Source organism: Platichthys flesus, chromosome 22 (genome assembly GCF_949316205.1).
Source record: "Platichthys flesus chromosome 22, fPlaFle2.1, whole genome shotgun sequence".
Taxonomy (NCBI): Eukaryota; Metazoa; Chordata; class Actinopteri; order Pleuronectiformes; family Pleuronectidae; genus Platichthys; species Platichthys flesus.
In genome coordinates, this window is record NC_084966.1 from 1,479,149 (window position 1) to 1,506,596 (window position 27,448).

Below are 27,448 nucleotides of genomic sequence, written 5' to 3' on the forward strand. Positions count from 1 at the left end.
AAGGAGATCCAGTCTCATCACTTCATTCTGTCCAGGGCAGGATCCTGGCAGATTCATTATCTGAGCTCCAGGAGAGGATGTGGGGCTGCTGGAGCTGTCATCAGCATAATATGATATGATATAATATGATATAATAATACATAATGATATCATAGCATATATTAATGTGATACAATGTAATATAATGTTATATACTATAATGTGATATATATTATATATCATATCTTATATTAATGTGATACAATGTAATATAATGTGATAAAATATCATATAATATGATATAATATTATATATCATATCTTATAGTAATGTGATATAAAATAATGTGACATAATATAATTTAAAATGTGATATAAAGTGATATAATATATAATGCAATATAAATAATAAAATGTAATATAATAATTTGATGTCTTTAAAAAGTTTATTTTGGGGCTAAATTAAAAAAAAAAAGAACACAGCTTCTCTTAATCATCTTAATTAGCACCACCTGTGTTGAGCAGTGTAATCTCAGAGACCGTTAGCATTAGCATTAACATGTGTCCCTGACAGGACACTGGGACAAGACAGATCTGCACTGACACAGACGAGTCAGGTGAGTTCTTAGTGTTTGTGTTTTAATATAAATGAACTGTTAAAAACAGCTAATGGGGCTAATACGTGCTTCTTTACCTTGTTAGCTTACATTAGTATGAGTTAGCAACCAGCTAACGGGGCTATCTTTAGCCACTTAACAAGCTAACGGTAGCACCTGCTTTTTATCCAACCCTCATATTTGACGTTTAGCATTTAGCTAATGTTAACCTCATGGAGCTAACGTTAGCTTAGCTCTAAATACATATATTTCCAGTGGTGTACATGTGATATTTATTGACAATCTTAAATATGCTATTATCCGTATTGTTCAATTAGGATAAAATAATTGCATAATCTATGTTGCTCGTCGTTATGTTTACAGCATGTCAAATAATAGTAAAATACTAATAATTATAGCAGCTTTGAGTCACTTTTTGTATAAAACATTTGTATAATTTATTTTTATTTTGGCACAAGTAATGAATCTTGATGTGGAAAGTCACTGATGTCACTTCCTGTATTTTGCATCTATAGATTATATTAATATATGCATATAAAGTAATTAATTCAAGCACACAATATAGTCAATGTTTTTACTTTGATAACTTGATACCAAATATAAAGAGCTTCCATTAACAGCTGGATGCAGCCTCATCCCACACCTCCCAGTGCTCGTTGGTAAACTGCTCTACCTCCACATTACCCGGAGGCAAACCCAGGGGGCGCAATCATTCAGGCTCTGTTCATCCAAGTAGAAGAAATTGGCCTCTCCTCCAGAACCCGAGACCTTCTAACCTGCACCAGGACCTCGGGCTGCCTCTCTGAGGAGCATGACCCCCTGTGACTTCCCTCTCCAGACCTGGAGTTTTCCATAGATATGAGCCAGAGCTGGCCATGTGCACCCCCCCCACGCCCCGGCTGGCGAGCTGCAGGCTACAAAATCGCTTGCAACAATCCAAACGGCGAGTCTTTGGCGACCGGCAGCAGAGAGGTGTCAGTCTTTGTTGCCTTAAAAGCTGTGATTACAAAAGCAATATTGGGAAATTGAATTTCCTGGAAGTCTAAATTTCAAAGTTCTCAAATCAACCGCAGGTCAATATCTAAACGAGCAATTATGGAAAAAGGAGACGGTGATATAATAAATGTTATTATGACAGAGTGGGTGCTCTCTTAGGGTGAAAAGAATAAGAGCTCCTCTTCCTCCCTTTTTTATTCTTCACTTCATTGTTCCTGTAATTTGCTCCTTTCGTGGTTAAAATCATTTTGAGTTACAGGTGATTCAATTTCTCACGTCTGTGCTGTCACATCCTCCTCCCCCCCGCCCTCCCCCCTCCACTCCTCACCTGCTGTCAGTCTTTGGCGTTTTTCAATCTTCCATTTCATCTATTCAGGCCAGTCAGCGGCGGGTAATGAGGTCTGTGGCCCGGCCCTGTCCCCCCCCCCCCCCCAACTTGCTGAGCACAGTCAGATAATACTCAAGATCTTTGCAGTTGCATCACAGGAGTCTTACAGGGACCTTCTCCCCTGTTGTGATCCACTGGGGAAAAGGTTTGAAAAATAATGTTTGTTTACACTTAAATCTAGACTAAATAAAGATGGATGATGCATCTCGACTTCCTCCCATTTTCCAGAAATGGAGCCATAAATATCCCGGGTAGGAACTCTGCCATCTTGCACTGATGACGTCATTCTAGAGCTGGAGTCTGAGGAGAGATGGAGATTCATCCAATCAATCAATCAATCAATCAATCGTGAGTTAGTCACAGCTGTCAATCATAAAGTCTCACCCTGTTTTAAGCATCAAATAACTTTTAAAACCAAACATCTCAGAAACAGTACAACATAAAGAAAAACTATTATTTCATTCTTAACCCAAACACTCTTTTATCTCAGCTTCATGAAAAAGTTTAAAGATTAGACTTTATGTTTTAAAATCATTAAAACTGGACCTTAACTCAAAGTTTGAATTTCTCAAACACAATCAGTAAACTGCACATAAAAGCTTCTTTAATCCAAACCGCCCAGTTTCTGATTTAATCATGAGATATGATGATTTTCAAATTAAAATCTGTTTAAGGTATATGTAACCTTTAATGTAAATACAGCGGCTCAGCAAACACGAGTGGATCTTCTGTCTGGAACTCGGACCCTCCACGTCTTGCACACGGATGATATCAGGAGGATTCAATTTGAGCAGTTCTAGGTCTTTGTCTAATTTCATATAATGAATACAGCTGCTATTCCGCCGTCCTCGCAGTTCACTCTGTAGTCGCTATCTCTCCGTCATGACAGGCCTCTTACCGTGTGACCACAGATACCTGAGAGCCGAGGGCCTTATCGTGGCCACGGCCAAATGAGGCACAGGTGGAAACGATGGCTTTTTCTTTATCTGTGGCCTCGCTCCCTCGCCAGGCCGCCGTTTCATCAGGTCACTGTGTGTTCACTCGCAAGGGTAAACTGATTCTATTGAACTAGTCCACAACCTCGCCTCACCTGGGCTTTGTGGCTCCAAATGGGCTCTAGCCCTATTTCCCCTCCATTCCTCCCTCCCTCGCTCGTGCCTCTTCCCCTCGCTCCTCGCACTTTCTCCCGGAGAAAACGATCAACACTGTGCTCTGGAAGAGGGAGTGAAATACTGCGAGAAAGATTAAATCCAAGTTTCTTTCATCCATGAACGCTTTCATCTTCTTCCCCTTTTTTTTTTCAAACAGAGGGAATTATCAGCGACTGCAACCGACACAGGCTTTTGCAAGGGAGGAGGGTGCTGGTGGAACAAGGGAGGAGTGGGAAATGAAAAGGAGGTGGGACGTTAGGTGGAGAGGGGAATCCACTTCCCATGCGTCCTCCGTTTATCTGCCGAGGTTCAGGGGGTGACGGCCTCTTTGTCTCGTCTTACTGTTCCTCACCTTGAGAGCTTTTCACTCCAGAACACCTGCCTGAGAGTCTCAGACACACCTCCACGTCTCAATCCGACTGTAAAGGAGTCAAAGCAGGCGTCGGCCTCACCAGTCGAGCTATTGGTGCTAAAAGAACGGCGCTAATCCACCCTTCCAAAAATGAAACCAAAACTAAATAGATGATTTTTTTTCTTCTTCTTCTCCCTTCTGTGATACTTGGCATGATGTCTAATCTCCGCTGTTCTGAGTGTTTTTTCATTAAATTTGTGTCAGGACTAATTTCGAGGGGAATGAATACAGATGTCAGGATGCCATCGAATCCCATCGCGGGGCCTTTAATGAGATAACAGGCTTTAGTTAAAGAATTAGCGCTATGGAGAGAGAGAGAGGGAGAAAAAAAGAATGAGATTAGTTCAATGGGATGTGGATACGGAGTGGAACGGGGGAGAAGGAGAGACCGGAGAGTCATATCAGACCTGCCCTGCCAAATCACAAATCTATTTCCGACTCTGGTATTAATTATCAAAATAAAGCCGCTGTTGCATATTGATTCATCGGGGTGCGCACTTGTATTATCTCCTATTAAGCAGGAAAAAAGGAGAGATTATATGAAGCCTTCAGGGGCGTTTTATGGATCCTGTGAGACTGTTAAACCATGTCACGGACTCTAGAGCAACAAGACAAGCTCCCAGTGTTTATAAGTGTGTGTGTGTGCCCTGGTGCTGCCTCTTATGTGGGCTCAAATGCATCCTTAAGCTTTAAATTTGATTATTCTGGAGAACATTTTTCAATTAGCACTACACAGTCATGGCCTTGGATATATTACTGTGTGCAGAAATGTGTGTGCAAACACATCCTTTTGTACTGGAGACATGTGTGCAGACAGGGTTATTTAAAGCCCAGTGAGGCGGCTGTAGGTGGAGAAATGTTGTCGGTTTATTAGGAACACCTAGTTTTTAAATAATGCAGTCTAATTGTATTGGGAGGTGATGAACTGGAGCTTTTCATGGGACCTAGGGGTTCCTGAATCGTTTTTAAAATATCAAATCGCATGCACATGGAAGAGGAGTTCGATTTTCTTTAGTTTGTTTACTGTAAAACAGGTTTTACATTGAACCTGAAGCCTTAAGGGGCAGAGGGCTGTCTCGTTACTCATAACAATAATGTTAATTAGGTCGAAGCTGGCAGAAGCTAATTCTTTGTGTTTCAAATCAAAGCCTCCAGTGACCCCAGCGATGACCCCTGTGTTCTGCCACAGCTCGCTGCACCCCCACCCTGCAACCGTTATCTATTTCAGTTATCCAGCACGCAAGGTGTGACAGAAAAGCCCAATGTACACCTCATGTACCGGCGTCCACCGGAATGATGAATCCATCCACATTGACCGACTCGTCCCCGGAGGAACGAGGGATTTGTTTCACACCTCACATCCAACGAGAGCTGTTGGAAATAGAATCCGATGCACGGCTCACTCAGCACGCAGACGTCCTGCTGGAGATTAATGCAGAGGAGGTTTATTACATAGTCACTGCGACCGCTGTGGGTGGTAGCCGCGGTGTTGAGACACACACACACACACACACTTCACAAATAATGAGACCTCCAACGGTGTGACACCCATTTCACACATGGATGGCATCTGTGATTGGGAAACATATGTTTGTATTGATGTATAATTATGAGCATTGAGCTCCTCTACTTCCTCTAAGTTGGTGGGAATGACTATGTGGTGTGTATGATTGTGTGTGTGTGTCTGTGTGTGTGTCTGTGTGAGAGATAGAAAGACAAAGAGAGCAAGGGAGAGAAAGTGTGATGGAGAAAGAGCATCAACACCCTGCTGACTGCACTCAATCACTTACTTAATTATACAGTGAGAACACAAGTTGCTGTCTGTCCGGAACCAAAGTCACAAATTGGTTTGCAAGATATCATCTTCGCCGTCTGTGTCACCTCCTCACCTTCTCACCGTCGACTGTGCAGGTGTTACACAGGTAGCACGAGCTGGAAATATATACATGTGATTATACGAGAGGCGTGAAGATCGGCGTTGGACGGGCGCGGCGTCTCGGTGTCCCTCTTTCGCCACGGGAAAAAAACCAAAAACAAAACAACGAGGAAACCTGAGAGATTAACAAATTTAAGAGCAAAGTGGGATGGAAATGGGAAGAGAGACGGGTAGATTGCGAAGGGGGGGGGGGAAGGGTGGCGGCGGTTAGGAGCGGAGGGAAAGGGGCAAGGGGGAAGGGATGGGTGGGGTGGAGGGGGGGGCGTTGAGGTGGGCGAAATGAGACCAAATTTTCTTTGGCAATCTCTGTGTTCCTGCTGCAGGTGCCGGGGCCATTTCACTAAAGCAGGGCCAGACGCGAATGTCATTAGTTCCTGAGCCCCAGGTGAATTTGCCACAGTTCCACATGATTAACCCAGATAATTGTGTGTTGATAGCGAGCATGGTCGATGGAATACAATTTTCAGGCCCAGATTCCTAAACAAACAGCTCAGCAGCCGCCGCCGCCGCCGCCACAGTGAGCCGGGGAGACTGGATAACAGCGGCAGTGACGGCGGCGACACTTGTGATGCCGGCTGCGTTCACGGGCCGAGCTTCACAAAGTGAGAGGGACGGGGGGGGGGGGGGGGACATATAGTGAGGAATTTTGAACGGGTGGTGACGCCGGGTCAGCTGAGGGTGACACTGAGAGGAAGCGTTTCACTGTTTCATTGAATTAGGTTTAGACATCAAATGTATTAATATCAATCACAAAATACAATAAAGTCGTAAACCAGAAACCAAACACAATCTAACTCAAAGGTTCTTCTTACTCTCAATAATCCGTAGAGAGATTTATCGATAACTACATGTGAATATCCTTCAGATCCACAAACAATCAGGGGGAAGGTAAATCTGCATCTTTCTATATAAACCTATCTTTGCGTTTTGCTTTTCATCAGAAGTCGCTGAGTGAGCATGAAACCAATGACCCGCTCCTGTGAATTCTGTGAATTGTGTGATTTTATAGTGCGTTGCCGCTCTGTGGAGTTCATCAGCAGGTGTGAGAATTAGCCGGAGGTGAGAGACTCCAGCTGGAGGCACCGAGTAAACACAAAGGATAGAAACACACACATATGAGAGATTGGAGAAGAAGATTTCAAACTTGATGGTGTGAACAGAGATTGTTGTATTATTTGTTTACATGATTAACTGTGTGTATCATAGTCTATAGAGAATACACAAGATCGATGTTGACGTTTTAATCGAACTCACAGCTGCCTGAGTATTTCACGTGTTATGTCAAACTAAAGTCAAAAGTCAGACTTCTGCAGCGGATGAAGCTTTAAAGTAAATATTAGACTTCTACTTGGCTTGTCCTGGTTTGAAAAAAATGAATAAAGCCCCCTGCTAAATATAAAAGAAGCCGCTGCCGTCTAGTGAGGTATAATATAATACAAGGATTGCATCAGGTAAGAAGAAGAGGGAAATTCAACCTGTTAGATGCTGACAACACCTGTTTTACAAGAGGTGTGCACCTTAATCTTGTTTTTAGGCTCATGTGTGCAGCCCTGAGTCCCAGGAATACGGTTCTGTAGCCTGCCAAGTGAATTAGTAAAACATCATCAAAGAAAAGGATGAGGAGAAAGAAACACTGGGGTTTGTGTTCCCAGCAGCAGCAGCAAGATAAAACAAGTCCGGGAGCCAGGTTTGGAGGGGAGGAGAGAGTGGAGGAGCAGGAGAGAAACTGGCAAAGGGAGAGAGAGAGAAAGAAAGAAAAGAAGCAGAGACAGCCAATCTCCCTGGTGCATTCCTGGAGTCGAACCTGGCAGGAGAAATTAGCGACGTGCGCCCCGAGTGAAAGAGATAATCCCTCTCCGACGAAGAGGAGCCGAGTGCAGCGGAGCTATGATCCCTCCTGTGTTCCTGTGATTTTAGGTTCCAGGTTTATTTATTAAGAGGATAAACTCTTCTTCTGTAGGCACACCTCCGAGGAGAGAGGGTCACCGTGACTCTGCAGCGGGGACGATGCTGCTTTGAGGGTCTCCCACGACAAATGACCAAGAGGAGTCCTCCGATAGAATCTGACCTGGGTACAGGTGGGATGGAGTAAATGTAACTTTGAGGAAATTAAAATAACGGCACAGACGTGAACAAGAACATCTCTTTTAGATCAGAATTAGCTCGATATACAGGTTTTTTAAATACAAAACAATACATCTGGGATATTTACGTGCAAAAACCATAAAGTTCAAAGTTCGTCATTCGACACTTGATGATTGAAAATGGTAATTTAAGGACCATACATTAGAATTTTGGTCTGATTCTCTATGTGATCTTCTACTTTTTCATGGTGGTTTTTAATCTTTAAAATATCTAAACTAAAAATCCAAGGTCTGTATTCCCCTAATCATAGTAGGAGTGCTAATCTCACATCAATTCCACCTCCATATAATCTCCTCCACGATGTAAACAGATGTGAATTTGCCACATGCAGCATAAAGGATTGATGCACAGGGAGATAAGCATCAGGTCGACCAGCTAAATGCTCAGAAATGTCAGATTTGGACAAGCTTAAAAGATAACATGGGGAGCAAAGCCCTTCTTCACACGTGCGTCCCACACACTCAGAGTTGATTGAATGATATCAAAAGCTGACGACAGAAGATCAACCCTCCTACACACACTTTTGTTCTGTTATTGCACATGAGATATGAAAAGCCAGTGTATAAATTACCCGACGAGGGGCGATGCACGAAATGAAAAATGGCCGCCCTGCTTTGCAAACACAATCTATTGAAACTGAAAGAGCGTATCAATTGCACAAATATGTTCAGCAGCCTTGTTTTGTCATTGTGCTGCGAAGGTAATGACATCAGAAGTGGTTTGTGTCTCAGGATGTGTTTGCACGCTCGTGTCCACTTGTCCATGTCTGCTCCCGATCACTGAACATCGGCTCGGCACTCGTGGAAACTTTGCGGATGTGATTAACGGCACAAATGGGAAGATTATTCAGTGGAAGTTGTGTTGACATAACAAATGATTATGAGAACTGTTTCACATTCGTCCCTCCGGACTTCACATGTTAATGAAATGTGACAAAACAGCTTCATCATGAAGATTTGAGCAGGAAGTTGGAACGTGACAGGACGTTTTTGGAGGATGTTTAGTGATACAAATGTTTTTACAGGCTCTCCTTCTACTTCTACTGCAGCTGCTAATGTTTCTAATAACTTTATTTATGACAGAAAGTGGACGTGTTCTCTGAGGGTTTACCCAGTCAACCTCGATCCATCTTGTCCCCGCTGTTCCGCTCTGGACCAATCTCTTCCTCGAGCAGTCCGCGGCCGATGAACATCTCTGGGTTTTACCAGCGCCTCATCGATTCGTTCAGGACAAGAGGAGATAAGAGAACAAACAGGATCCAGAGGCAAAGGAGCAGCTGGAGAAGAAGAGCGGCGAGAACCAGAAACTCAAAGCAGTCTTTAACCTTCGCCGTGTTTTCAAACTAAAAGGTCTTCGCCTTTCGTTCTGCCTGCAAATGGCCTGCGAAGGCGATGCCTATGAAACACCTTGTTATGTGTTAAATGTCAGGGCGTGTCATTAACAGGCTGCTCACTTGTATGACTGAACAATGATTCACCCGGCTGGATCTGCTCCTGCGGTGAGAACGAAGTGCAGTGTTCTTGTCACATTACCGCCGTACCTGTGAGGAGCGTTCACGCTGCTGATACGTTCTTAGTGATATCATCTCACCCTGGATCTGCAGGGAGGCCTTGTGCTGTCGGGGAGCCGCAGCTTCTGCCTCGCTCCGTGACAAACTTTACTTTTAGTTTCAGACCGCGAGAGCTTTGTCACAGGGTTAAATGAAGTAAAAATAATTAAGGCTTTGTGACTTCCAGGGTGTTAAATGAGAGAGGAAAGGCCTGGAAGTGAACACAGGGTCAGGGCTTGAAATCTTTCTTTGCTCGAGCCCTGAACGTACTGTCACACCAGGAAACTACAAATCTCTGCAAATATTGACTTTTATTCACTTAGATTGCAAGACTGAGACCAAGGACATATGGTTACTTGACTGTCTTTACTGCGAATTTGTGATTCATGATTTGTTCCAGTGTCTTTATAGAGGAAATCAAAACTACTAAATCTTTATTTGTTGTTTTTTTAGACCTGTAAAGGTGCGGGAGCTTCTGTCGGCCCTGAGCAGCATCTGCTGACATCCTGAAGAGGAACCTCCACCAAGACGATACACGTCTGTGACCTGAGAGGCAAAACCCTGAGGACAAGAGGTAGGAATTCTCTCTGTGTTCATATACTCTATAATAAAGATTGACGTAATAACGCAGAGCCAATGTGGAAGTGCCTGAAACCTGTATTCTCTCAGATGACCAGCAGAGGGTGCAATAAGACGTCGTTAGGAAAATTACTCTACTTCTCTCTTGATTTATCATGTCAGTAAGTAATTTCCTAAAAGACTTTATGTCTCAATGTCTAGTATCAAGTCTTCTTCAACACATTATGATGTAAAAGTTTTAGTTTATGATCTATTTAGAGTAAAATTAACAATGAGCACAGTATGTATTTGGCCGTGAAACCCAGGTGTGATTGACAGCTAACACCATCCAGTGGGTGTGGGTCGAGGTGTGTAGTGCTCGCCATGTAGTGCTCATTCAGGCTCCGCCCCCTGCTCCCCCTAATATGGTTACTTCTGGTCTCAAAAAACCAAGATGGCAGCTCACAAACGGGCTGACACTCGTCTGTGTCAAATTTTTAGGATTTTAATAAACCAGACTTCTCTTTTCTGGATGTTAGGGATTGAACCGGTCAAGATAACATATTTAAGAGTTATTTTAATGAATGAATTCTAATATTCTAATATTCTGACCTGATATTATACATGTTGTTTATGTAATCCCTGGAATCTCACCGCTAAACACAACTCCACAGGATTTATTTAGTCTTTTTCACATTCCGGTGGATGTAAATCACTACAGTGCTGCACAGGTCGGATCACTTCCACAGAAGAGGAACAAATCCGTTGTAAATATCAAACTAAGACCACGCAGTCACAACAAGGAGTCTCCTCGATGGCTGCTCAAGCACAAGCACGAGCTATCAACTGAGGTGGGCTGCTTGTTTTGGGGGGGGGCGGTGGAAGGAGGGACCAGGATGAGGGCCAATCCTCCTCAGTGTCTGCGATTAAAATCCATCTGATTGAAATTGCAGGCCCATTATGATATGAGAAGTAGAGTGATGGAGGGATGGGGAGAGACGGGGAGGAAGAGAAAGTGGCTGCACAATTGCTGAGGTGCTCCTTTCTTTTCATTTTCAGATGAAAGCTAATTACGCGGCGTGGCGAGGAGCCGGGGCGGCGCGCGCGATGCAGGAAACCGGGAGCCGAGGTGGTTAATTGGGGTATGTGATTACACAGGGCTGTAGTTAGAGGGAATTAGGCAACAACACACTCGGCAGCACAGCTCATCATGGGGAGAGTGAAAGGAGCCGGCGATAACGCTGATCTCCTCCGCACTCAGCAGACCTTGGCCTCGGCAGACGCTCCATGAGGCCTGCAGGTTCAGATCTGACTTCTGGATCTGAAGGAACACGACAACAGATTGTTTACGACACTGAAAAACACACATTTTCACATTTACCCTCGGATTTCCGTGGGAGTGGCACGTTTGCTGATGATGTAAAACACCCGGTTCTTAAACCTTTTAATAAACAAACACTGTTGCTGCTTCTAAAGATGTTAAATTAACAATCACATATAATTTCAGACATATTAAGAGGACTGATATCTATAAGGGGACATTCTAGTTATTTATTCTTTCACATATTAATTCACCCAAAGAAAACTAGCTGCAGCTTCCTTTAGGTTTCACTTTGCACATCCAGATTTCCTCCGCTGCTTCAAACTGTTCCACTCACGAGACAATGATTTAACCTTGAGGTTTCTCTTGGAGCTTTGAGCCCCATCAAAGCGAACATTTGTACCGGGGCCCTGACATCACCGCACTCTGACGCGCAGGAAGACGACCTACAGCGTGAACCCTCTCTCTCTCTCTCTGAGCACTATGGATGACACTTCAACGACCTGCACATTATCTCCATGCTGGATGGTCTTTATTGATCTGCGTGTTATTCAAAGTGTCTCGCGGCCTCCCCGTGTAGACCCCTTCTCCTTTTATGTGGTAGAACAAAAGCTCTGGCCATGAAAAGACGGTGGAAGGGTGAGTTAAGGGCTGTTACCGCTCCGCTACAAACCTGAAGGGATTGTTCGACGAGGTGTCAGCGGTTAGAAACACAGAGTTCTGCCAAAGACCGAATTTACGAGGGGAGATAGAAGGAATCGTAACAGTGGGGACGTTCGTCTTTCGTCTTTGTTGTGTCCTGCTTTTGATTTGTTTCTCTGGCATTAGTCAACTCCGGTCAATGCTTATCACCTGTGATTGCTTCAGGACCATAAAGAGAGGAAGGCTACTGTAAAGTGATGATGCTTCAACCCGCTGTAGCTTGGGTGTGTAGTTTTTTGTCCTTCGTCCATGATCAAACAACCACAGAGTTAAGTTGTGCAAGTTTCAGCTTTAGAAAGTTGTGTATTTCCTGTAGAAACATGGCTGCCGCTGCATGGTGAGGTTAATTCCCCCTGATGAAAATCTACCCGTTGTCCCCCCCCCCAGCCACTGTCACTGCCACACATGTGTGATGTTGTGTGATCTTTGCATGAATATGAATCCGGTGCCACTCGAGCGTCCTCGTGTCCGGCCCGGGCTCCTCTCGGCGGTGACTCGTCCGCTCCTCGCTCCCTCTCGACCAGCCGCGCCGCCGTCTCATATCAAAGCCGCATCTGCAGCAGAAGTAGCCGACATCAAACATGGCAAAACCTCCCGAAATTAAAGCCGCGGCGTTGTCGCCGGACGGCCGCTCGCCTTTGAACCCCCCCCCTGCCCTCGATCTGCGTGACAAAGCTTCCATTAGCCGACATCAGAACACTCGGGCGAACAAGGAGGCGGCGAGTCGTCCTCCTCCTTCCGCCTCATTGTTGGCCTCCTCCATTCACCGACGCTTTGTTTTTGGTAAATTATTCCTGCGTAGTCAGCTGCTGTTATTGTTAATCAATCTTAACCACCCACACGGCGATGAAGGTAACTCACAGATGAGAGCAAACATAGGCAGATTAGGCTAAATGCATCAGAGGCGTCGGTGGGTGTATGAAAGGCCAGTTTGCATGATGCCCGTGTGGATTGATTTTGATTTGGAGATGTGAAACGCTTCTTATTAATCAGGTGCGATTCTTCTGCAGCAGTTTGAAGGAAAACGTGTATTTTGGATTGACAGGAATGAGTGGAAATAGTAATTATCACCAAATAATGTGTTGTAAAGGTCGAAATGGGGAATTCTGATAAAATGATCCATAAATATACATTTTAATTGCATTTTAATTTTCTTAAATGGACTCAGAGCCTCATTTAAATCTATATATATAAAAGTCACACTTTATTAAGCAGTAAATAGACGGAAGTTGGGTTTTTCAAACATATAAAAACACTTTGAACACCACTGAGGTGCACTGTGGTGTAATGAGTCGACTGGCCACTAGATGTCACTCTAAGACGAGATAATAATCTAAAGCTCTTGTTTCCTCCAGAATCGAATAAAAACAACTTTGAGTCTGAAATATTTGCACAAATGAAACGTATTAAATCATATTATTTAACGTTAACACTTTTAATTGGAAGTTTTTAATATTGCAGATCTAAAATAAAAAATACTTGACGAAATACAAGAGGATCTAAATGAAACATAAATACTTTGACTAGTTGCGACTAATATTTTTAAATTCTGCTCTTTAATTTATCATTTCTTAATATTTAACATGCAGAATATTGAAAGTGGGAACAATCTGTTGTTATTGCAACATTCCCAGATGCACAATTTTTATTTTTTAAACTCTTATTTTCTGGTTTTGCGTCGGCCCCTTGCTACACAACAACCAGATGCTTTTGTTAGCCCGTCTTCCTTGGAACCACCTCGTGCTCGCAGGGAGCCACCTCTCCTCAACAGATTGCCATTCAGCCTAATTTATGCAGGGTAACCTTTTGTAAAATGTCCATATGCTTGATATGCCTCCCTCCACACGGGCGCGCGCTAAGCAGCTCACTGTAAACACAGATGGACCGAACTGCTGCGGCAATGGAGGTGAACATCTGTATGGAAGAGATCTAATGTACCCTATTGCTATTATATGTGGTGTCCCATATGGAAACAATCCTCCGTGCACGTGTGTGTGTGTGTGTCGGTGTGTAGCCGGGCATGTGACGGGGAAAGGCTACTCGCTTGCACACAGTTTTGATTGAGATTTATCTTTACAGCTCATTCATGGTTTATATTTGAATGCTTTCACTTGAGCGTCCAAACGGAGGACGGCGTATTGTGGTGAGTGTGTTGTCTCCTGTGAGTGAGGAGGGACCAGTGTGTCTCGGCACAGCCAGCCAATGATGACTGAGTTCAGGCGTCCTCGCCTCAGAAAGCTGACTCAAGGCGTACAAAGGCCACTGATGAGGTAAATGAGTTTCCCTCTCCCCCCGTAATCTCCTTGTTTTGCTGCCATTCTGGAAAAAGAAGACATTAGAGGCTCTCTCTCACTCTCGCATTCACACGTTCCACCTCTGAATGAGGAATCCCGTTTTATAATTTGGCCTGAGATGTATGAGGCAACAGATTGGCGGCTATCAGGAGACGCCGTGAATGGAGGCAGCGGCTTTATCTCTTTTTTTTTCCCGAGGAGCTGCAGGTTCCAAAAACTGCCGGCTAATGATTTTGCATTAATTCAACAAAAGCAGATGATGTTCCTGTAGGTTTTCCAACGGCAGTAAATTTAAAAAGAGAGCGATTCTTCAGGTGCCGTGTAAATAAAACTGGGAAACAGGCGTTTACAGTTTAAAATACACATTAGTAAGTCATAACCCTCGGAGCACGTTTCGCCTTCCTGCTCCCGCAATCCACATTCAGGATTCACCAAATTTAATATAATAAATGCACTGTTTATACATTTAGATAAACCCATGTGACATTTAAGTGTAATTCTCATTTAAATTGGGACACTTTGCCTCCAAGTCAGCGAATATGTTAGAATAACACAGGATCTGCATTTGAGCGGCGTCGAGAGCGAGTTTTACATAATTCCACCGACTGTCTGAGAAAATTAATAAACAAGGAATTATGTAAAATGTTGTGATCTGAATTACTGAAATAATGCACATGATTAAGACGTGTGCAAGGGGGCCGAGGAATATAAAATCAGCAGCTCCTAGAAACTCATATTTATAAAGAAGAAAGAAATGTATTCGATTCTGAGTCAAATAATGTTTATTACTCTGCCAATCAAAACTCGTAAAGTCCTCTTTTATTTTATTTACTGATAATTTCTGTTGGCTAGAATATTTGTAATTGATCCAAGAGCTAAAAAAACATAGGAAATTTCAAAGTTTTCTCGTATTACACAGACAAATATTGTCATGAGCACGATCCTGTATTCTACCTGTGGTGAACTTGTTGTACCACATCAAGGCGATATCCAAAACAAGATGATTGAACTCTGCCACTGGCCCCGCTGTTGTTTTTAATGGTGATGCATGGATTTTCTTTAACACGTTGCCAAGGGACTCGCATTAGCATGCCATTTAGAACCCCGCGTTCTTGCCTGAAATAACACTTATTGCATAATATCCCGATGAACGAGCTCCGGTAATACGCCACAATTAAGCGGGAAAGCGTTTTGCATCTGCCAACCCTCCACTAGCCACGTTTTTTTTGGCGCTGGGTACACAAAGGGTTATGGGCAGCCGTTTGATGGACACACAGGCCTTTTGATTTTTAATTGTAATTGTAATCCTCTCCACTTGAGGACTTGGAAATGCATCGTTTGAACCCCCCCTTTTCTCTCTCTCTCTCTCTCTACACACACACAGACACACACTCACCACCGCCCCTCTTCCTCCTCCCGCGGTGGAGCTGTGGCGTATTCAGCGGCTGCCCACTTCTCGGCCGGCGTGCAGCATTAAAAGGTGTAATCCCACTGAAATGTAAATCACAGTTCTTGAAAACAAATTACGTGGAAAAGATAACGGGGCCAGCGTTCCGTCAATAAGACATCAGAAAGTGTAGGTTTGTCTGTTGTTTTTAATATATATATACTTTGGGAGGGTGGGGGGGGTGGGGGGGGTTGCAGCAGACCTGTTATCAAGGGTAATGGTGAGCTGTCAACCAAGCCAACCTGATTACAAGGTTATCGCAAACAATCCCGTCTAAATGCGGTGGACAGACTGAAGGGGGGGGGGCAGATGAGGAGCAAGCATCACATGCATCAAGCAGATTCAAATGAACGCTCAGAGGTTCGATGGTCACCCCCCCCCCCCCGTCTCTAACTCATGATAATTGCACCTATTTCTGCTCCTCTTCGTTAGGTTGTCATATATGGAGGGAGGTGAAATTTGTAAATGTTTTCCAGAAAATCTGTCGGAATATGCTAACACCTGAGAGTGATCGCCAAGCGCTGGTTCCGGGTGACGTCTTTTGGAAGAGCGATTGATTCATCATCTCTTCGTGCGGGGGGGGGGGGGGGTGATGATGTTTCTAACACGCAGCGGACACAGAAATGACAGGATGAGAAGGAGGAGCCACAAACACGTGGAACAGAAAGACAAACTGAACAAAATGTCTGCAGGTCCTAGCTAAAGAGAACAGCTACAGATACATGTGATACAGCTGCAAGGTTCCCCTTTCCACAGTTTGTGTGTGTGTGTGTGTAATCTGATGTTGCGACACACACAGCGAGGTGTGTATTTACGCGGCCCCGGCCTCTGCTCCGGCGTTTCGGCCTTCACCAGTGACATTATTGAGCTCAATCAGCTCCTTGTTAGCGCCAAAGTCTTTCAATTAAAGGGAACTGGGGAAACAAATTTGCGACAAATCGAGCTCGTTGATGTCGAGAGCGGGGCAGGGCGAGGGGGGGGGGGCAGTGCCGAAGGTTAGGGGGACGGAGCGGGGATTCATCTGGCCGAGGTTGCCCCCCCCCCCCCCTGTCCTCGATGGTAAAGATACACGAGGCTGCCAGGGGAAGAGGCCAGGCTTCTTTTTTGGGGCCTTCTCCATTCAGGGGGCGCGGTGGAACAATGGGCGCCGTTGTTCTGGCCCGGGAAAGTGATGAAGTTGCAAATGGAATCCCGCAGAGGGGAAACAAAAGATGAGCAGCCTGTTTAGTGCAACCGGACCCTGGGGTTGGTGCCCCTGCTGGACACGTTAATTGATCTCATTTGTTACCCATACCTGCCCGATCAAGCCGCTATCATTGCTAGAAGGGGCGGGGGGGGAGTGTAGAGTGTGTGGAGGGGTGAGCCTCACATGGGCCGGCGGAGACGTGCAGAGAGAAGGAAGCGATACTCGAACGTAGATACACACGGACGGAAAATAAGAAAAGTGGCGAGAGAAACGAGAGTAAAAGTGAAAGAGCAGAGGCGAGCGAGAGGGCAGCCTCTCCTGCCGTCGCTCTAGTCTTACAGAGCTTCGTTTCACCGCAGCTCCGACCGGCCCTGAAACCAGACACTTCCAAATATCCCAATTACACCTGCACTTCTTGTCCCTTTGTAATGGGAATTCTGCCCCCCCCCCCCCCCCCCTTCTCCTGTCCCTGAAACTGCACCGAACACAAAGTGGACAATTGTCCAACGAGGAGCTGGGAGGACCTGCTCAAACATCCATGTCTGTTTTACTGGAGGCAGGCGGATCGGATGTGCTTTTAATGGCTCTAATTGGACACTGTATTAGACTGCGGTTATGTAAACTGTACGTCTAACCTCAGCCGTCACCGGGGAGTCGTTTAATTCACATTTCATACAATCTGAGGGTAAATCCCTGGTGTCTTGTGTGGTCCTCAGAGGAAGATGTCAAACGTCAGAAGACATGAGGGGGTTCAGCTCCAAAGCTTCAAAATAGTGAGGATAAATATGTCAAGATGGTCAGCTCGTAGCATCATTGATATTGTTCCCATTTTTCACATGTGCGGTTCCGGGTGATGCACCGCTGAAGGAGGCAGAAAGTTGTTGGGTTTATTTTCGGCAGCTGATTTTCTTCCCTCGGGTCGAGCGCTGACGTGCGTATCCTCTCGCCCTCAGCGAGACAAAGTGCAAGTTTGTTTGTTCAAGGTCTCTGGAAAAGTGAGCGTGCAATCTCTGGCTGTGCTCTTTTGTCTCAGCGTGTCTTTTGCGACTTCGCCCCCCTCCTGCCGGCGTGTCTTCTGAGCTGGCATGGCAGGGTGAGAGCTCTCCAAGCTGCCCGCAGCTTCTCATGCATCCTGCTTGGCTGTCACAAGAAGAGATGGGCGCCATTCAACCCAATTAGTGAAATCCACTCTGATGTTGCGAAGAGGGGGAGAAAAAAGAGAAAGAAATCACATTTTTATTTCGCCCCCTGTCCGTCATCTGCCAATTTTACTGGAAGTAAGAGAGTGGCACCAATTAATGACCGAGGGCCGGAGGCGGCACCAGCACTGGCACAGGAACAGCATGTTTCAAGCGTCGGGTGGCATCATGCAAGGCCTGGTTCTCCACCGACGCTAAAGCAAATGAAATGAGACTAATAGGGAGCTCATTTCCAGCCGCTGATTAAAAGGCCTGGGAGCTCCTGAGGCATCGCCCATGTCCAGGTCTAGGCCCGGCGTCACGGGGCCTTCACATTGCTCCTGTAATGTCATTTTGGACATCAGCACGTCTGTCTCCCTGAGGTCATCCTTCTTCAGACTCTCATTTTGTTTGTTCCGCAGCAAAGGCGGGCGCGGAAATCTACACTTTCCTTTGGGGTGTTAATTAAGGGGAGCATCCAAAATTAATCAGCAAATTCACTAGGGCGAAGGGCGATGTGTCTGAAGGCCTGGAAACAAAGTCCGTGAAACGCCCGCGGAGAAAGGAGCCCTCGGCTATGGCCAGGCAGAAAAACAAGTGCACAGACGGTGATCTGACACAAAAATGCATGTAAGTATAAAATTTTACACTCATTTTGCCTGTCAGCTTGTCACAATGAATTATAAAGGTTGATTCGCTTATCTGGCTAAGGGAGATCACACACGCCCGGTCATCTGAACACCATCATATGGTCAGTGTCTGCCGGTGGAGGCCTGCGCTAACCACCGAGCTAAAGCTACGTTGGTTTGCACGACAGGAGGTCGGTTACCGATCCGGCTCGAATCCCACGATTCTCCCGGTGAGAGCGTGCAGACAGGTTCAGAATCCTGCAGCAGCTGAAACTCACCCGGCTCCTTTTGTTTTTCTGGGTTCCACCTTCAGTAAAGAATGTTCTTTTTATAAGGTTCAGCCTTTTCCTTTCTCCTTTCATTCACCTTATCCCCACTTTCATTACGCAAGCATACTTAGATAACTCTCCATTTTTGTCTTTCAATTTATCTTTGGACTTTTTTTTTTCGCCACATTCTCTAATTAGCACAGTGCCTGCAGGCTATTTGTGACCTTTCCATATGTAAATAGATGGATGCTTCCCTCCCTCTCTCCCCTCTTCCTCTCCCCTCGTTCCTTTCCCCTCTTCCTCTCCCTCTCTCTGACTTGCAGTGACAGGATGAGTGCAGTCAGAGTAGAGCCAGTGCTCATGTGTGGATGGATGACACCACTCACGGCATGTTTGGCAGAGGCTCCGGTGATATCAGGCAGCGCGGTGATTGACAGCTGCCAGGTGTGACACTGCCAGCGTGACACAGTGTGTAGCAACTGTCTCCTGTCACTTCCCCTCTCCTCATCGTGGAGGCGCCGCGTCACTCACGCCGTCCTGTAAGCCCTCTCGCCCAGGGTGCTCCACAGCTGCCGTGCAGCTGGAGTGACACTCGGAGAGGCCTCGCCGCGCCACAGCCACCGTTTCTTCATGTGAGACGGGAGTTTGTTTTATTCTTCAGGATAGGTATTGTTGTCGAGTTGATAATGGGAAGAGGTGGAAAGGGGAGTGGGAAGTTATTCCTCACTTTTGATGAACCGAAGTTTTGTTTAATCGGATTTGACGTTGTGAGTCTCACGCTGAACCACGAGAAACAAACCTCAACTAATCAAACACCCCACGTTTTGAAAAACAATTTTTCTCAAGTACAGAACAATTTTTCTGTCATTCTGTGGGGACACTGTTGTATAAATACTTTACTGCATTGCTGCTTTTACCAATGTAGAATACTGTCTCCCATAATCTTTAAAAGTTGGATTTGAACCGATATTTAAAATATGATAAATATTCACTTCTGCTTCGTGTCTGCGTGTATTTAAAACGACCAACTATAAGCCTGAACAGCTAGTTTTGCAAAAAGTCCAATAAATCATAATTTTTTACACCATGAATCTGTTTAAATGATCTCGCTGCAACTTCCACTTTGATTTTCCCACACAAGTTCAACATTTAACGTAAAAAATTACCATTAAAATAACTCAGTTCACCAAATGGAAGCCAGTAGAGGTGCAGCAGAATCCATGTGTTGGTCAACTACACAGAACCCAAATAACTACAAAGCATTTAAAGTTTATCAGTTTCAAAGTTTTTCTGTTAATCAGAATCAGTCAGAATCCATGTTTTCTGTTCCTACCCGATGATATCTTCATCGTGTTTCCAGTGCAGAGTTAAATCTCGTGTAAAAACATATCAAAAGACGTAAGTATCCAGCGCTGGGAGAGGCCCCGCTGAGTCCGGGGTGAATATTAACATTTCCTTCTCGCTGCTGAAATCAAGTTACATGTGAGTTAATGCAATTCAGCCACAAACTGGTGTCAGGACCCCTGTTTGAATAATGGAGTCTCTGGCTACTCACCAGGCTGCGCTCACAGGCACAACTGTGGGGAAACAATATGAAAAGAATACATATGAAGTTGGTGAGACTCCCTGGCCGCTGGAGAACTTTTCTCAAAGCCAAAAGTGGAAAAATGTTGCTGGTATGAATCCCAATATGGATTCTTATTCCTCAGAGACGATCCAAAGTGTTTTTACTCACATTAGCATACATTACAGAGGAGGCGGTGAGATTGCCAGACTAGATCACTTTAAAAGACAAATGTACACAGCGAGTATCAAAGAGAAACCGGGTTATTATGGCATATTAAGTGATGATCATCTTTTGTGCCAGTTCGCCACTTAGAAACGGGCGACCTCTGACCTGTGCCGGTGATAAATATAGATGGCTGCGGCTGATAAACACAAATGTGTGCACGCAAGCACGGCAAATAACTTGGGAGAGTTGTCATCGTCTGTGCACACACGCCGCTCCACAAGACGCAGCAAGTAAATACCCTGAAATATATGCGACATAATTGTTTTACATTCAATGCATGAATAATGTCTACAAATGGCAGGTCTCTTCCTTTCATTTTCCCGGAGAGAAGTGTATTTACGGACTGCCGGTGGTCCCTGGAGGCCCCCCGCTCCCCCCTCAGCAGTATTTAATACCTCTAAAGTGCATAATTGCTGATCAGAGAGTCTGCGATGCTCTGTTTGGTGTGTAAAGGACTTCTTTCAACGAGGAGAGGGGGAAGGAATCCTACACCTCTGGTATCATGTGCCATATTTGTTCACAGTGTCTGGTCGTAGCTGAGACGAACACAGCGCCGGAGAGTGGATGTCTCAATAGCGCGCTGGTGTCTCTTTACCGGGTCTTTTTGTGCCAGAGAACAGGCTTGGTTGTCGTGTAGCGCTGGCGAACCGTCGGCTGCACAGAAAGCCACTTAATAAGTAAAGGCTCGCAGTGTGATTCCAATCTGGACCGGTGACCTCTAGAGAGGCACACCCACGGGCTCTCTGTGTCCCCTGGTGTCCATGCCTCCCCCCCCACAACCACAATGGGTGGCGGGGACATGACATCAACATTATTTCCCCCTCCGCTCTCTAACCGAGCACCTGCTCAGCCGCCACCCGCAACCCCCCCCTCCCCCCCCTACAACCCCCAGAGTAGTGTCCCCGGCCAGGGCCAGGGCCACGGCGCATTCCAGCCCGACACTGATGCGAGGTGACCGGACTGGCCTGTTCACACGGCCCCTCCAGTGGCGCTGGGGCCGCAGCCAGAGTCGCACACAGACAGCTGGAGGAGATGGGAGGAGGGGAGGAGGAGGAGGAGGAGGAGGAGGAGGAGAGGAGGAGGAGGATGGAGGGCACAAACAGTCATAAGAGAGAACAAGTGGAGTTAAAGTTGACAGGTTCAGCAGAGCAGCTGAATGTCAGAAAGTGCAGCCAAAGCAATGAGTGAGCACAGAAAACTTGTTGAAGTTCATGTGTGGGGGTTTATTTCAGTGCCACCTTTATGTATTTCCCTGGATTATCCATTGATAATGATAAAATATTAGTTATTTTATTTATTGCCACATTTCAAAACACCTTACAGTTTTAAAAATGATCAGAAAACAGCAAAACAGGATATGAATGAAACATATACAAAACAAATAGGGATAAAATCCACATGAAGCTTGTTAGTTGTTGTTATGGTCTCAATAAATGACTCCATTTGAAAATAGCTTCAAGGTAACTCTGCTGCATTACAATGAAATGAGTAAATATAACAAATAAATAAAACCTAGGTTAAAGTTAGCTTTGTTTTGAAGCCAAAAATGTCCAACATTTAGCCTAAAACAATATCCTTAGTCTGTTTTTATTCCAGTTAAAATATCTACAAAGAAAATATAATTTTCTTTACATTAAATAAAGGCATTTTTTTGCTGTTTTTATGATCATGTTTGTTTCTCTGCATTTTCCAAAAATAGGAAAGTTTAAAGCTAAACTTTTATTGCAAGTGACTCACTCATCATATTGTCACTGTTTAATTAAGAGTTACTGAATGGAGGAAACATTGAGAATCAATATTTTCAGTTACGGGGGATTATTAATTATTTATCTCTTCACTTTATTCTAATTTTACAAGTCTTACATTGACAAATCTGTATTATTTGCAGCATTGTTGCTTTTAGATTCATTGTCACATTTGAATATTTAATTGAGAATCACCAAAAATAAATACTTTACATAATCTCCACGTTAATTAAACACAAGTTCTCTCACCTGACAAATATTTCACTCCTTCACAAATGCAAAGATCTCAGGAAAAGTGTTAATTAATGAAACACAAACCTTCTTCAGCTCGGTGCACGTATGCTTGTACGACCCCACAGCTCTTGCTCTTAGTCAGCCACTTATACACACTCGCACAGACACACACACGCGCACACAGACACACAACCTTATTAGCCGCCGTCCTTATGTGGGATCACTGTTTGTCGGCGAGCCGTTGCTCCACTTATTTTTGTCTGAAGGAGGACGAGAATGAAAGAGAGGCCTGAAATAATTTGTGTAATTTGGAGCGGCTCCCAGCTCAGCAGGTGAGAGGACGGGGAGAGAAAGTGTGTGTGTGTGTTGGTTTTCTTTTTGTGTGTGTGTGTGTGTGTTTGGAGGGGGGGGGGGGGCAGATCAGGGTCTCACTTCACTTGCCCCAGCTGCGGACCCTCGGTTTGTTAGTTTGGGTCATGATGACATGTGGAAGGCAACTCCCTCCCCCCCCACCCTTTGCCTCACTGCCGCCGCCTACCTCTGCCCCCCCCCCCCCCCCCCCCGCCTTCCCCCGACCCCGCCACCGCAAACCCAACTCCTAATTATCTCTGAATAGCAATTTTATTGAACCCTAATTTGTGGTAATGAATTGTGATAGGTGGCAAGGCGGAGAGAAAGAAAAGAGAAACTTCACCCCCCCACCCTCCTCCCTCACATGCACACACACACACCTCCCTTTGTTAATAGTTGGGGCCTCTCACCCAGAGCTGCTGCTGATAATCAGTGTTATTCTCCGGGTTTGACCCTCGCTGACCGGACGAGATGTTCATATCATGTTCAAGTTGCACCAGAACAGACTTTACCCCCCCCCCCACACCCCACCCCCCCACGTGCATCACAATAAATCCTCCTTTTTCTGCACATGACTGACGAGCTGCTGCCAAACTAAAAAAGACAAATACCAATCACCGGCTACTCGCTTGCTCGTCACAGGGGCACTTCGGGTTCCGGTCACTTGAAAAGGGGCGAGCGAGGCGGCTGAAGGGCACTCGAGCCGCGGCCGCAGCCGGGGAACGAGGGCGGTGATTCAGCCGGCAGGGACGTCTGCACCGGGACTCTCCTCGGTGGAGCGCCGTCGAACGGTACAGCAAGAGTTCTCATCAGACAGGCTGAGGTCATGGAGTCAAAACTAGTCGGTACAGATGAGGCTCTCTCTCTCTCTCTCTCTCTCCGGGGGGAGGAATATGCAGTTATTTTAAAGGCCTTGTTTGACCGATTGGAACTTAAACATACCACAAAGGCAGGTTTTTAAAGAATTAAAGGGAAATGCATATGCCTTTATGGTCTTATTTAAAGGTTTTATGAAGATGTCTCCATTTGATGCCTCACAATTCAACTAGGTCTTGAAGTTTAAATGCAGCAGAGGCTCTGACACGACTCTAAGTCTATAATGTGCTCACATACCAAAATTATTGTCTTTCAGAAATTGGCTTAACTACACAGGAGCCAGAAAAGTACCATTTTACCCCCCACCCCCCGCTCTAATAAGTTAATCCAGCCGTGTTTAACGCCACTTTACAGATTTCCTCTCAGGAAATTAGCAGCACAAACACTACTTCACCGACTTCATTTTCAGCGGCTGTTCCTCATTCGAGAAAAAAAACCTCTCCCGGCTGAACCACATATATTTGCAAACCATCTCCAGGAACATTATCTCCAGCTTTGTGAAATTTGAAAGCAAAATAATGAAAAAAGTGAATTATAACACGGCTTCACACCGTTTCCCAGTAATTTAAACTCCAGCTTTGTTTCTCTTTTCCTCACCGAGCCCCGAGTGAGCAAAGCCGCGGCGCAGGCGACTTCCTCCTGGTGATTGGAAGGGATCTGCCGCCGGTATCTGGTCATACAAATACTGTTTGCTCTGGGCTTCCTGTCTGTGGACTTACATTACAATGTGTAGATTTAGAGATTGGGAAACTAAAGTCGCCCGGCTTCTCCGTTGGATAAGGGCTTCCTGTCTCTCTCTCTCTCTCTCTCTTTCTTTCTCAGCCCCCCCTTCTTCTTCCTTCCCTCCCTCCCTCCCTCTGTCTGTCACACTGTCGTCCAATACCAGATGGTAGGCGTTCAACACGGAGACCAACACCGCTAAGCTAAAATACCTGATTACAATTCACCAATACGATTCAAATATCATGGGCAGGCTTATAGATAATACCTCTGTAACAATATCATTTATTTTTCCCCCTGTTCCCTTTATCCTTGTGTTACTGGGAGAGGAGGCTGCAAAGCTCCTTCTCAAACAGATAAAAGAACCGATAACCTTCTTTCTCCTCTTCCTCTTTCTCTGATCCTGTGGGGATTAGGTTGCTCTTTTTTACAACAGGCTGTTTTCATATAAAGCGCCAATAAAAATAAAAAGCGATATAGGAAAATAATGTTTTTGCTTCACTTTAACTCAATGTTTTAGGGAAATAAGTGGAGGAATAATGGAGATGGAAATATTTATAGGATGTAAATTGTGCCCTGGTTGACATTTTAAAGCCAGGACAATAATGAATGAAAATGTTATGCCAAATTCATATTTATGCTGTTTATTCATATTTGATAAATATATTCGGCTGTGGTGCGGTCATACATATACATAGTGTTCTTGTAAATGCATGAAGTAAGTACACAAATAATTAAGCCTCGTATTAGAACTGACATATCAGGTGAACCTCAGGGCGGTTTGATTCATCTAAATAATAGTAATAAATACATAATCATATTATTAAAATAATTACCATTTTTACATAATAATCTAATATAGCTTAACACAACCTCAAGGAAAAGCACATTTTAAAAATGCTTTATTCAAAAGTAAAAGTCTGAGTTGCTTATACTGCTAATTTATCAACTTACAAAATATATTTTTGATTTATATAATTTATTATTTATCAACTTAATATTTTTCTAATTATTACAGATGGTCTGTTAATATTGAATTGTTCAATAGTAATATATAAATAAATGAAATGGCCGGAACCATATCCTGACTGTTGAGATAAGAAATACATTTAATGCTTTGTAAAAAAATACAGAGGTAATTTATTGTTTGCAGATTTTCATGCAAAACAATAGTATTTTAAAAAGCAGGATATTCCAGCTATTGAATTTGACTGTATTACTTTATTACTCACAATTCAGTTGTACTATATTAGAAACTGCATCATGATAAGATAAAATATTCATTCAATTAATAATAAATAATAATAATGGTTCCTTCTTTTTTTGGGGTGTCACCATTTTTTTAAATCACGACATTGACAAGTTTCCATTTATTAATAATGAGAAGCAAATCAAAATCTTTAACTTTAATCTAAATCTCTCCAAAGTTGAGTTTACAATTTGTACTGTTGTGTAATTCATTGTTTACATGAGCATCGTATTGAGCAGTTTTCTTTATATGAGGCTGAGATGTAGTAAAATAATTTCTCATACATTAATTCCTTCCTTTAAACCACTGTATGTAGTGATTTTGGGTTAGTTATTCTCCCACTATGGAATAAATAATATACCCACAAATACATTCAGCATAAACCTGAGATCCCGATCATGTGACCTTAAACTTTTTGTCCACTTTTTGTGTTTTTCAAGGAAAAAACAAAACTCTCAAAAAGTAAAATAACTGACTTTTAATGCGTAAAAAACCTGGTGCTAAGTGAAGAGCCGTTTCCAGCGTGACCCCGGCGGCCATGTTGGGTTTGGAAAGTGCTGTGTGTGTTCAGGGGTTGCAGGAGGAACGGGTTGCTCACTGTTTGGAGGCGAGTGTGTGTTGTTCTCTCATGGCTAGAGTGTGTTTTTCTCTTTCCCAGTGTGATCTCTGGTGTAGGCAGAGGTGCGTCTGGCCGCCCACACCGCTGGCACTCCTGCCCATGCAGCACCCACAGCACCGACCCATTAGTGGCGTGGCAGTCTACCCACATCTCCACCACCTTCATTAGTCATTCAGCTCCTTATTTTTGTTTGGTTTCCCCTCTGGCTCCTAATTAATGCTTAATCGAAACTGCTGAACTGAGCTGGTAGAAAAATTCATGAATATTAAAATCGACCCTGACGTTTTTTCTCGCTTTCTCCTCTTTTTTTTGTGTTTTTTTGTTTTGGCTTGTCTACAGTAATAGCCAGGCGCCATTTATTTTTGTTGCAGTCAGAGATTTAAGGCGTCATGTTTCCTTCCCACTTCTCACAGTTGTTACAAAGATGGAGGACGGTCGGCAACACCGGCGTGTTTTGCCAATTTGAAGTGAACTGAGAGTTTTTGTTCGCGTCACTTTGATGTTTCACTGTTTTTTCACTTGGAATTTTATTTTGAAACCGTCCTGTAAGTGAAGCAGACACGAAAACCCACCTGGGTTCGAACCCTGAACACTGCAGAGGACGTAAACACATAAACACATAAACACCCTAACACCATTAGGTCAAATCCCCTGACGCTCTCTGGATAATTCCTCACTTCACAGAGGAAACTTGTTATAGAAGTTTTGTTTCAAACTGAATCCCACAAACTGGATTTCTATTGACCAGTGCTGACGGGGCTGAGCGACTCTGGAAGCTCTGTGACTTCCTACAACTCTATATTAGTTTTTAAACATCTTTAAACTGCAGCCTCAGCGTTACCGAGGCTCTAAGTTCATTTCCTCCAATATCCCTTCACGGGGATTGATCAAGTTTGGAAGATTAAACGATGTAAAGGGAAACGGAAAATTTGATATCTTTAATATTTTATATCGGAAAGGTCTCTGTGGGGAAATGTAGGAAAAGCAAAGTTCAAAAGTGTGATTAGGTTTTTATTCATACGTTGATAAACTTTGTGATGACGGCGCTGCAGACAAGGCACCCTGCTTTTGGGGAAAAATTTACAAATGAGATACATCAACAAATG

At 44.3% G+C, this 27,448-nt stretch overlaps 1 long non-coding RNA gene across 2 annotated transcripts; it reads left to right on the forward strand.

Moving 5' to 3' along the window:
• The first annotated feature begins 489 nt into the window (after positions 1 to 489).
• On the forward strand, positions 490 to 26,579 carry LOC133933212 (uncharacterized). 2 transcript variants are annotated; one of them, XR_009912038.1, is made up of 4 exons: positions 490 to 595; positions 9,626 to 9,746; positions 10,790 to 10,872; positions 26,382 to 26,579. It is a non-coding gene; the product is annotated as an uncharacterized LOC133933212 (long non-coding RNA). The 2 variants fall into 2 exon arrangements; XR_009912037.1 differs by lacking the exon at positions 26,382 to 26,579 and adding an exon at positions 10,995 to 11,096 and having other exon boundaries at positions 491 to 595.
• The last annotated feature ends 869 nt before the right edge of the window (positions 26,580 to 27,448 follow it).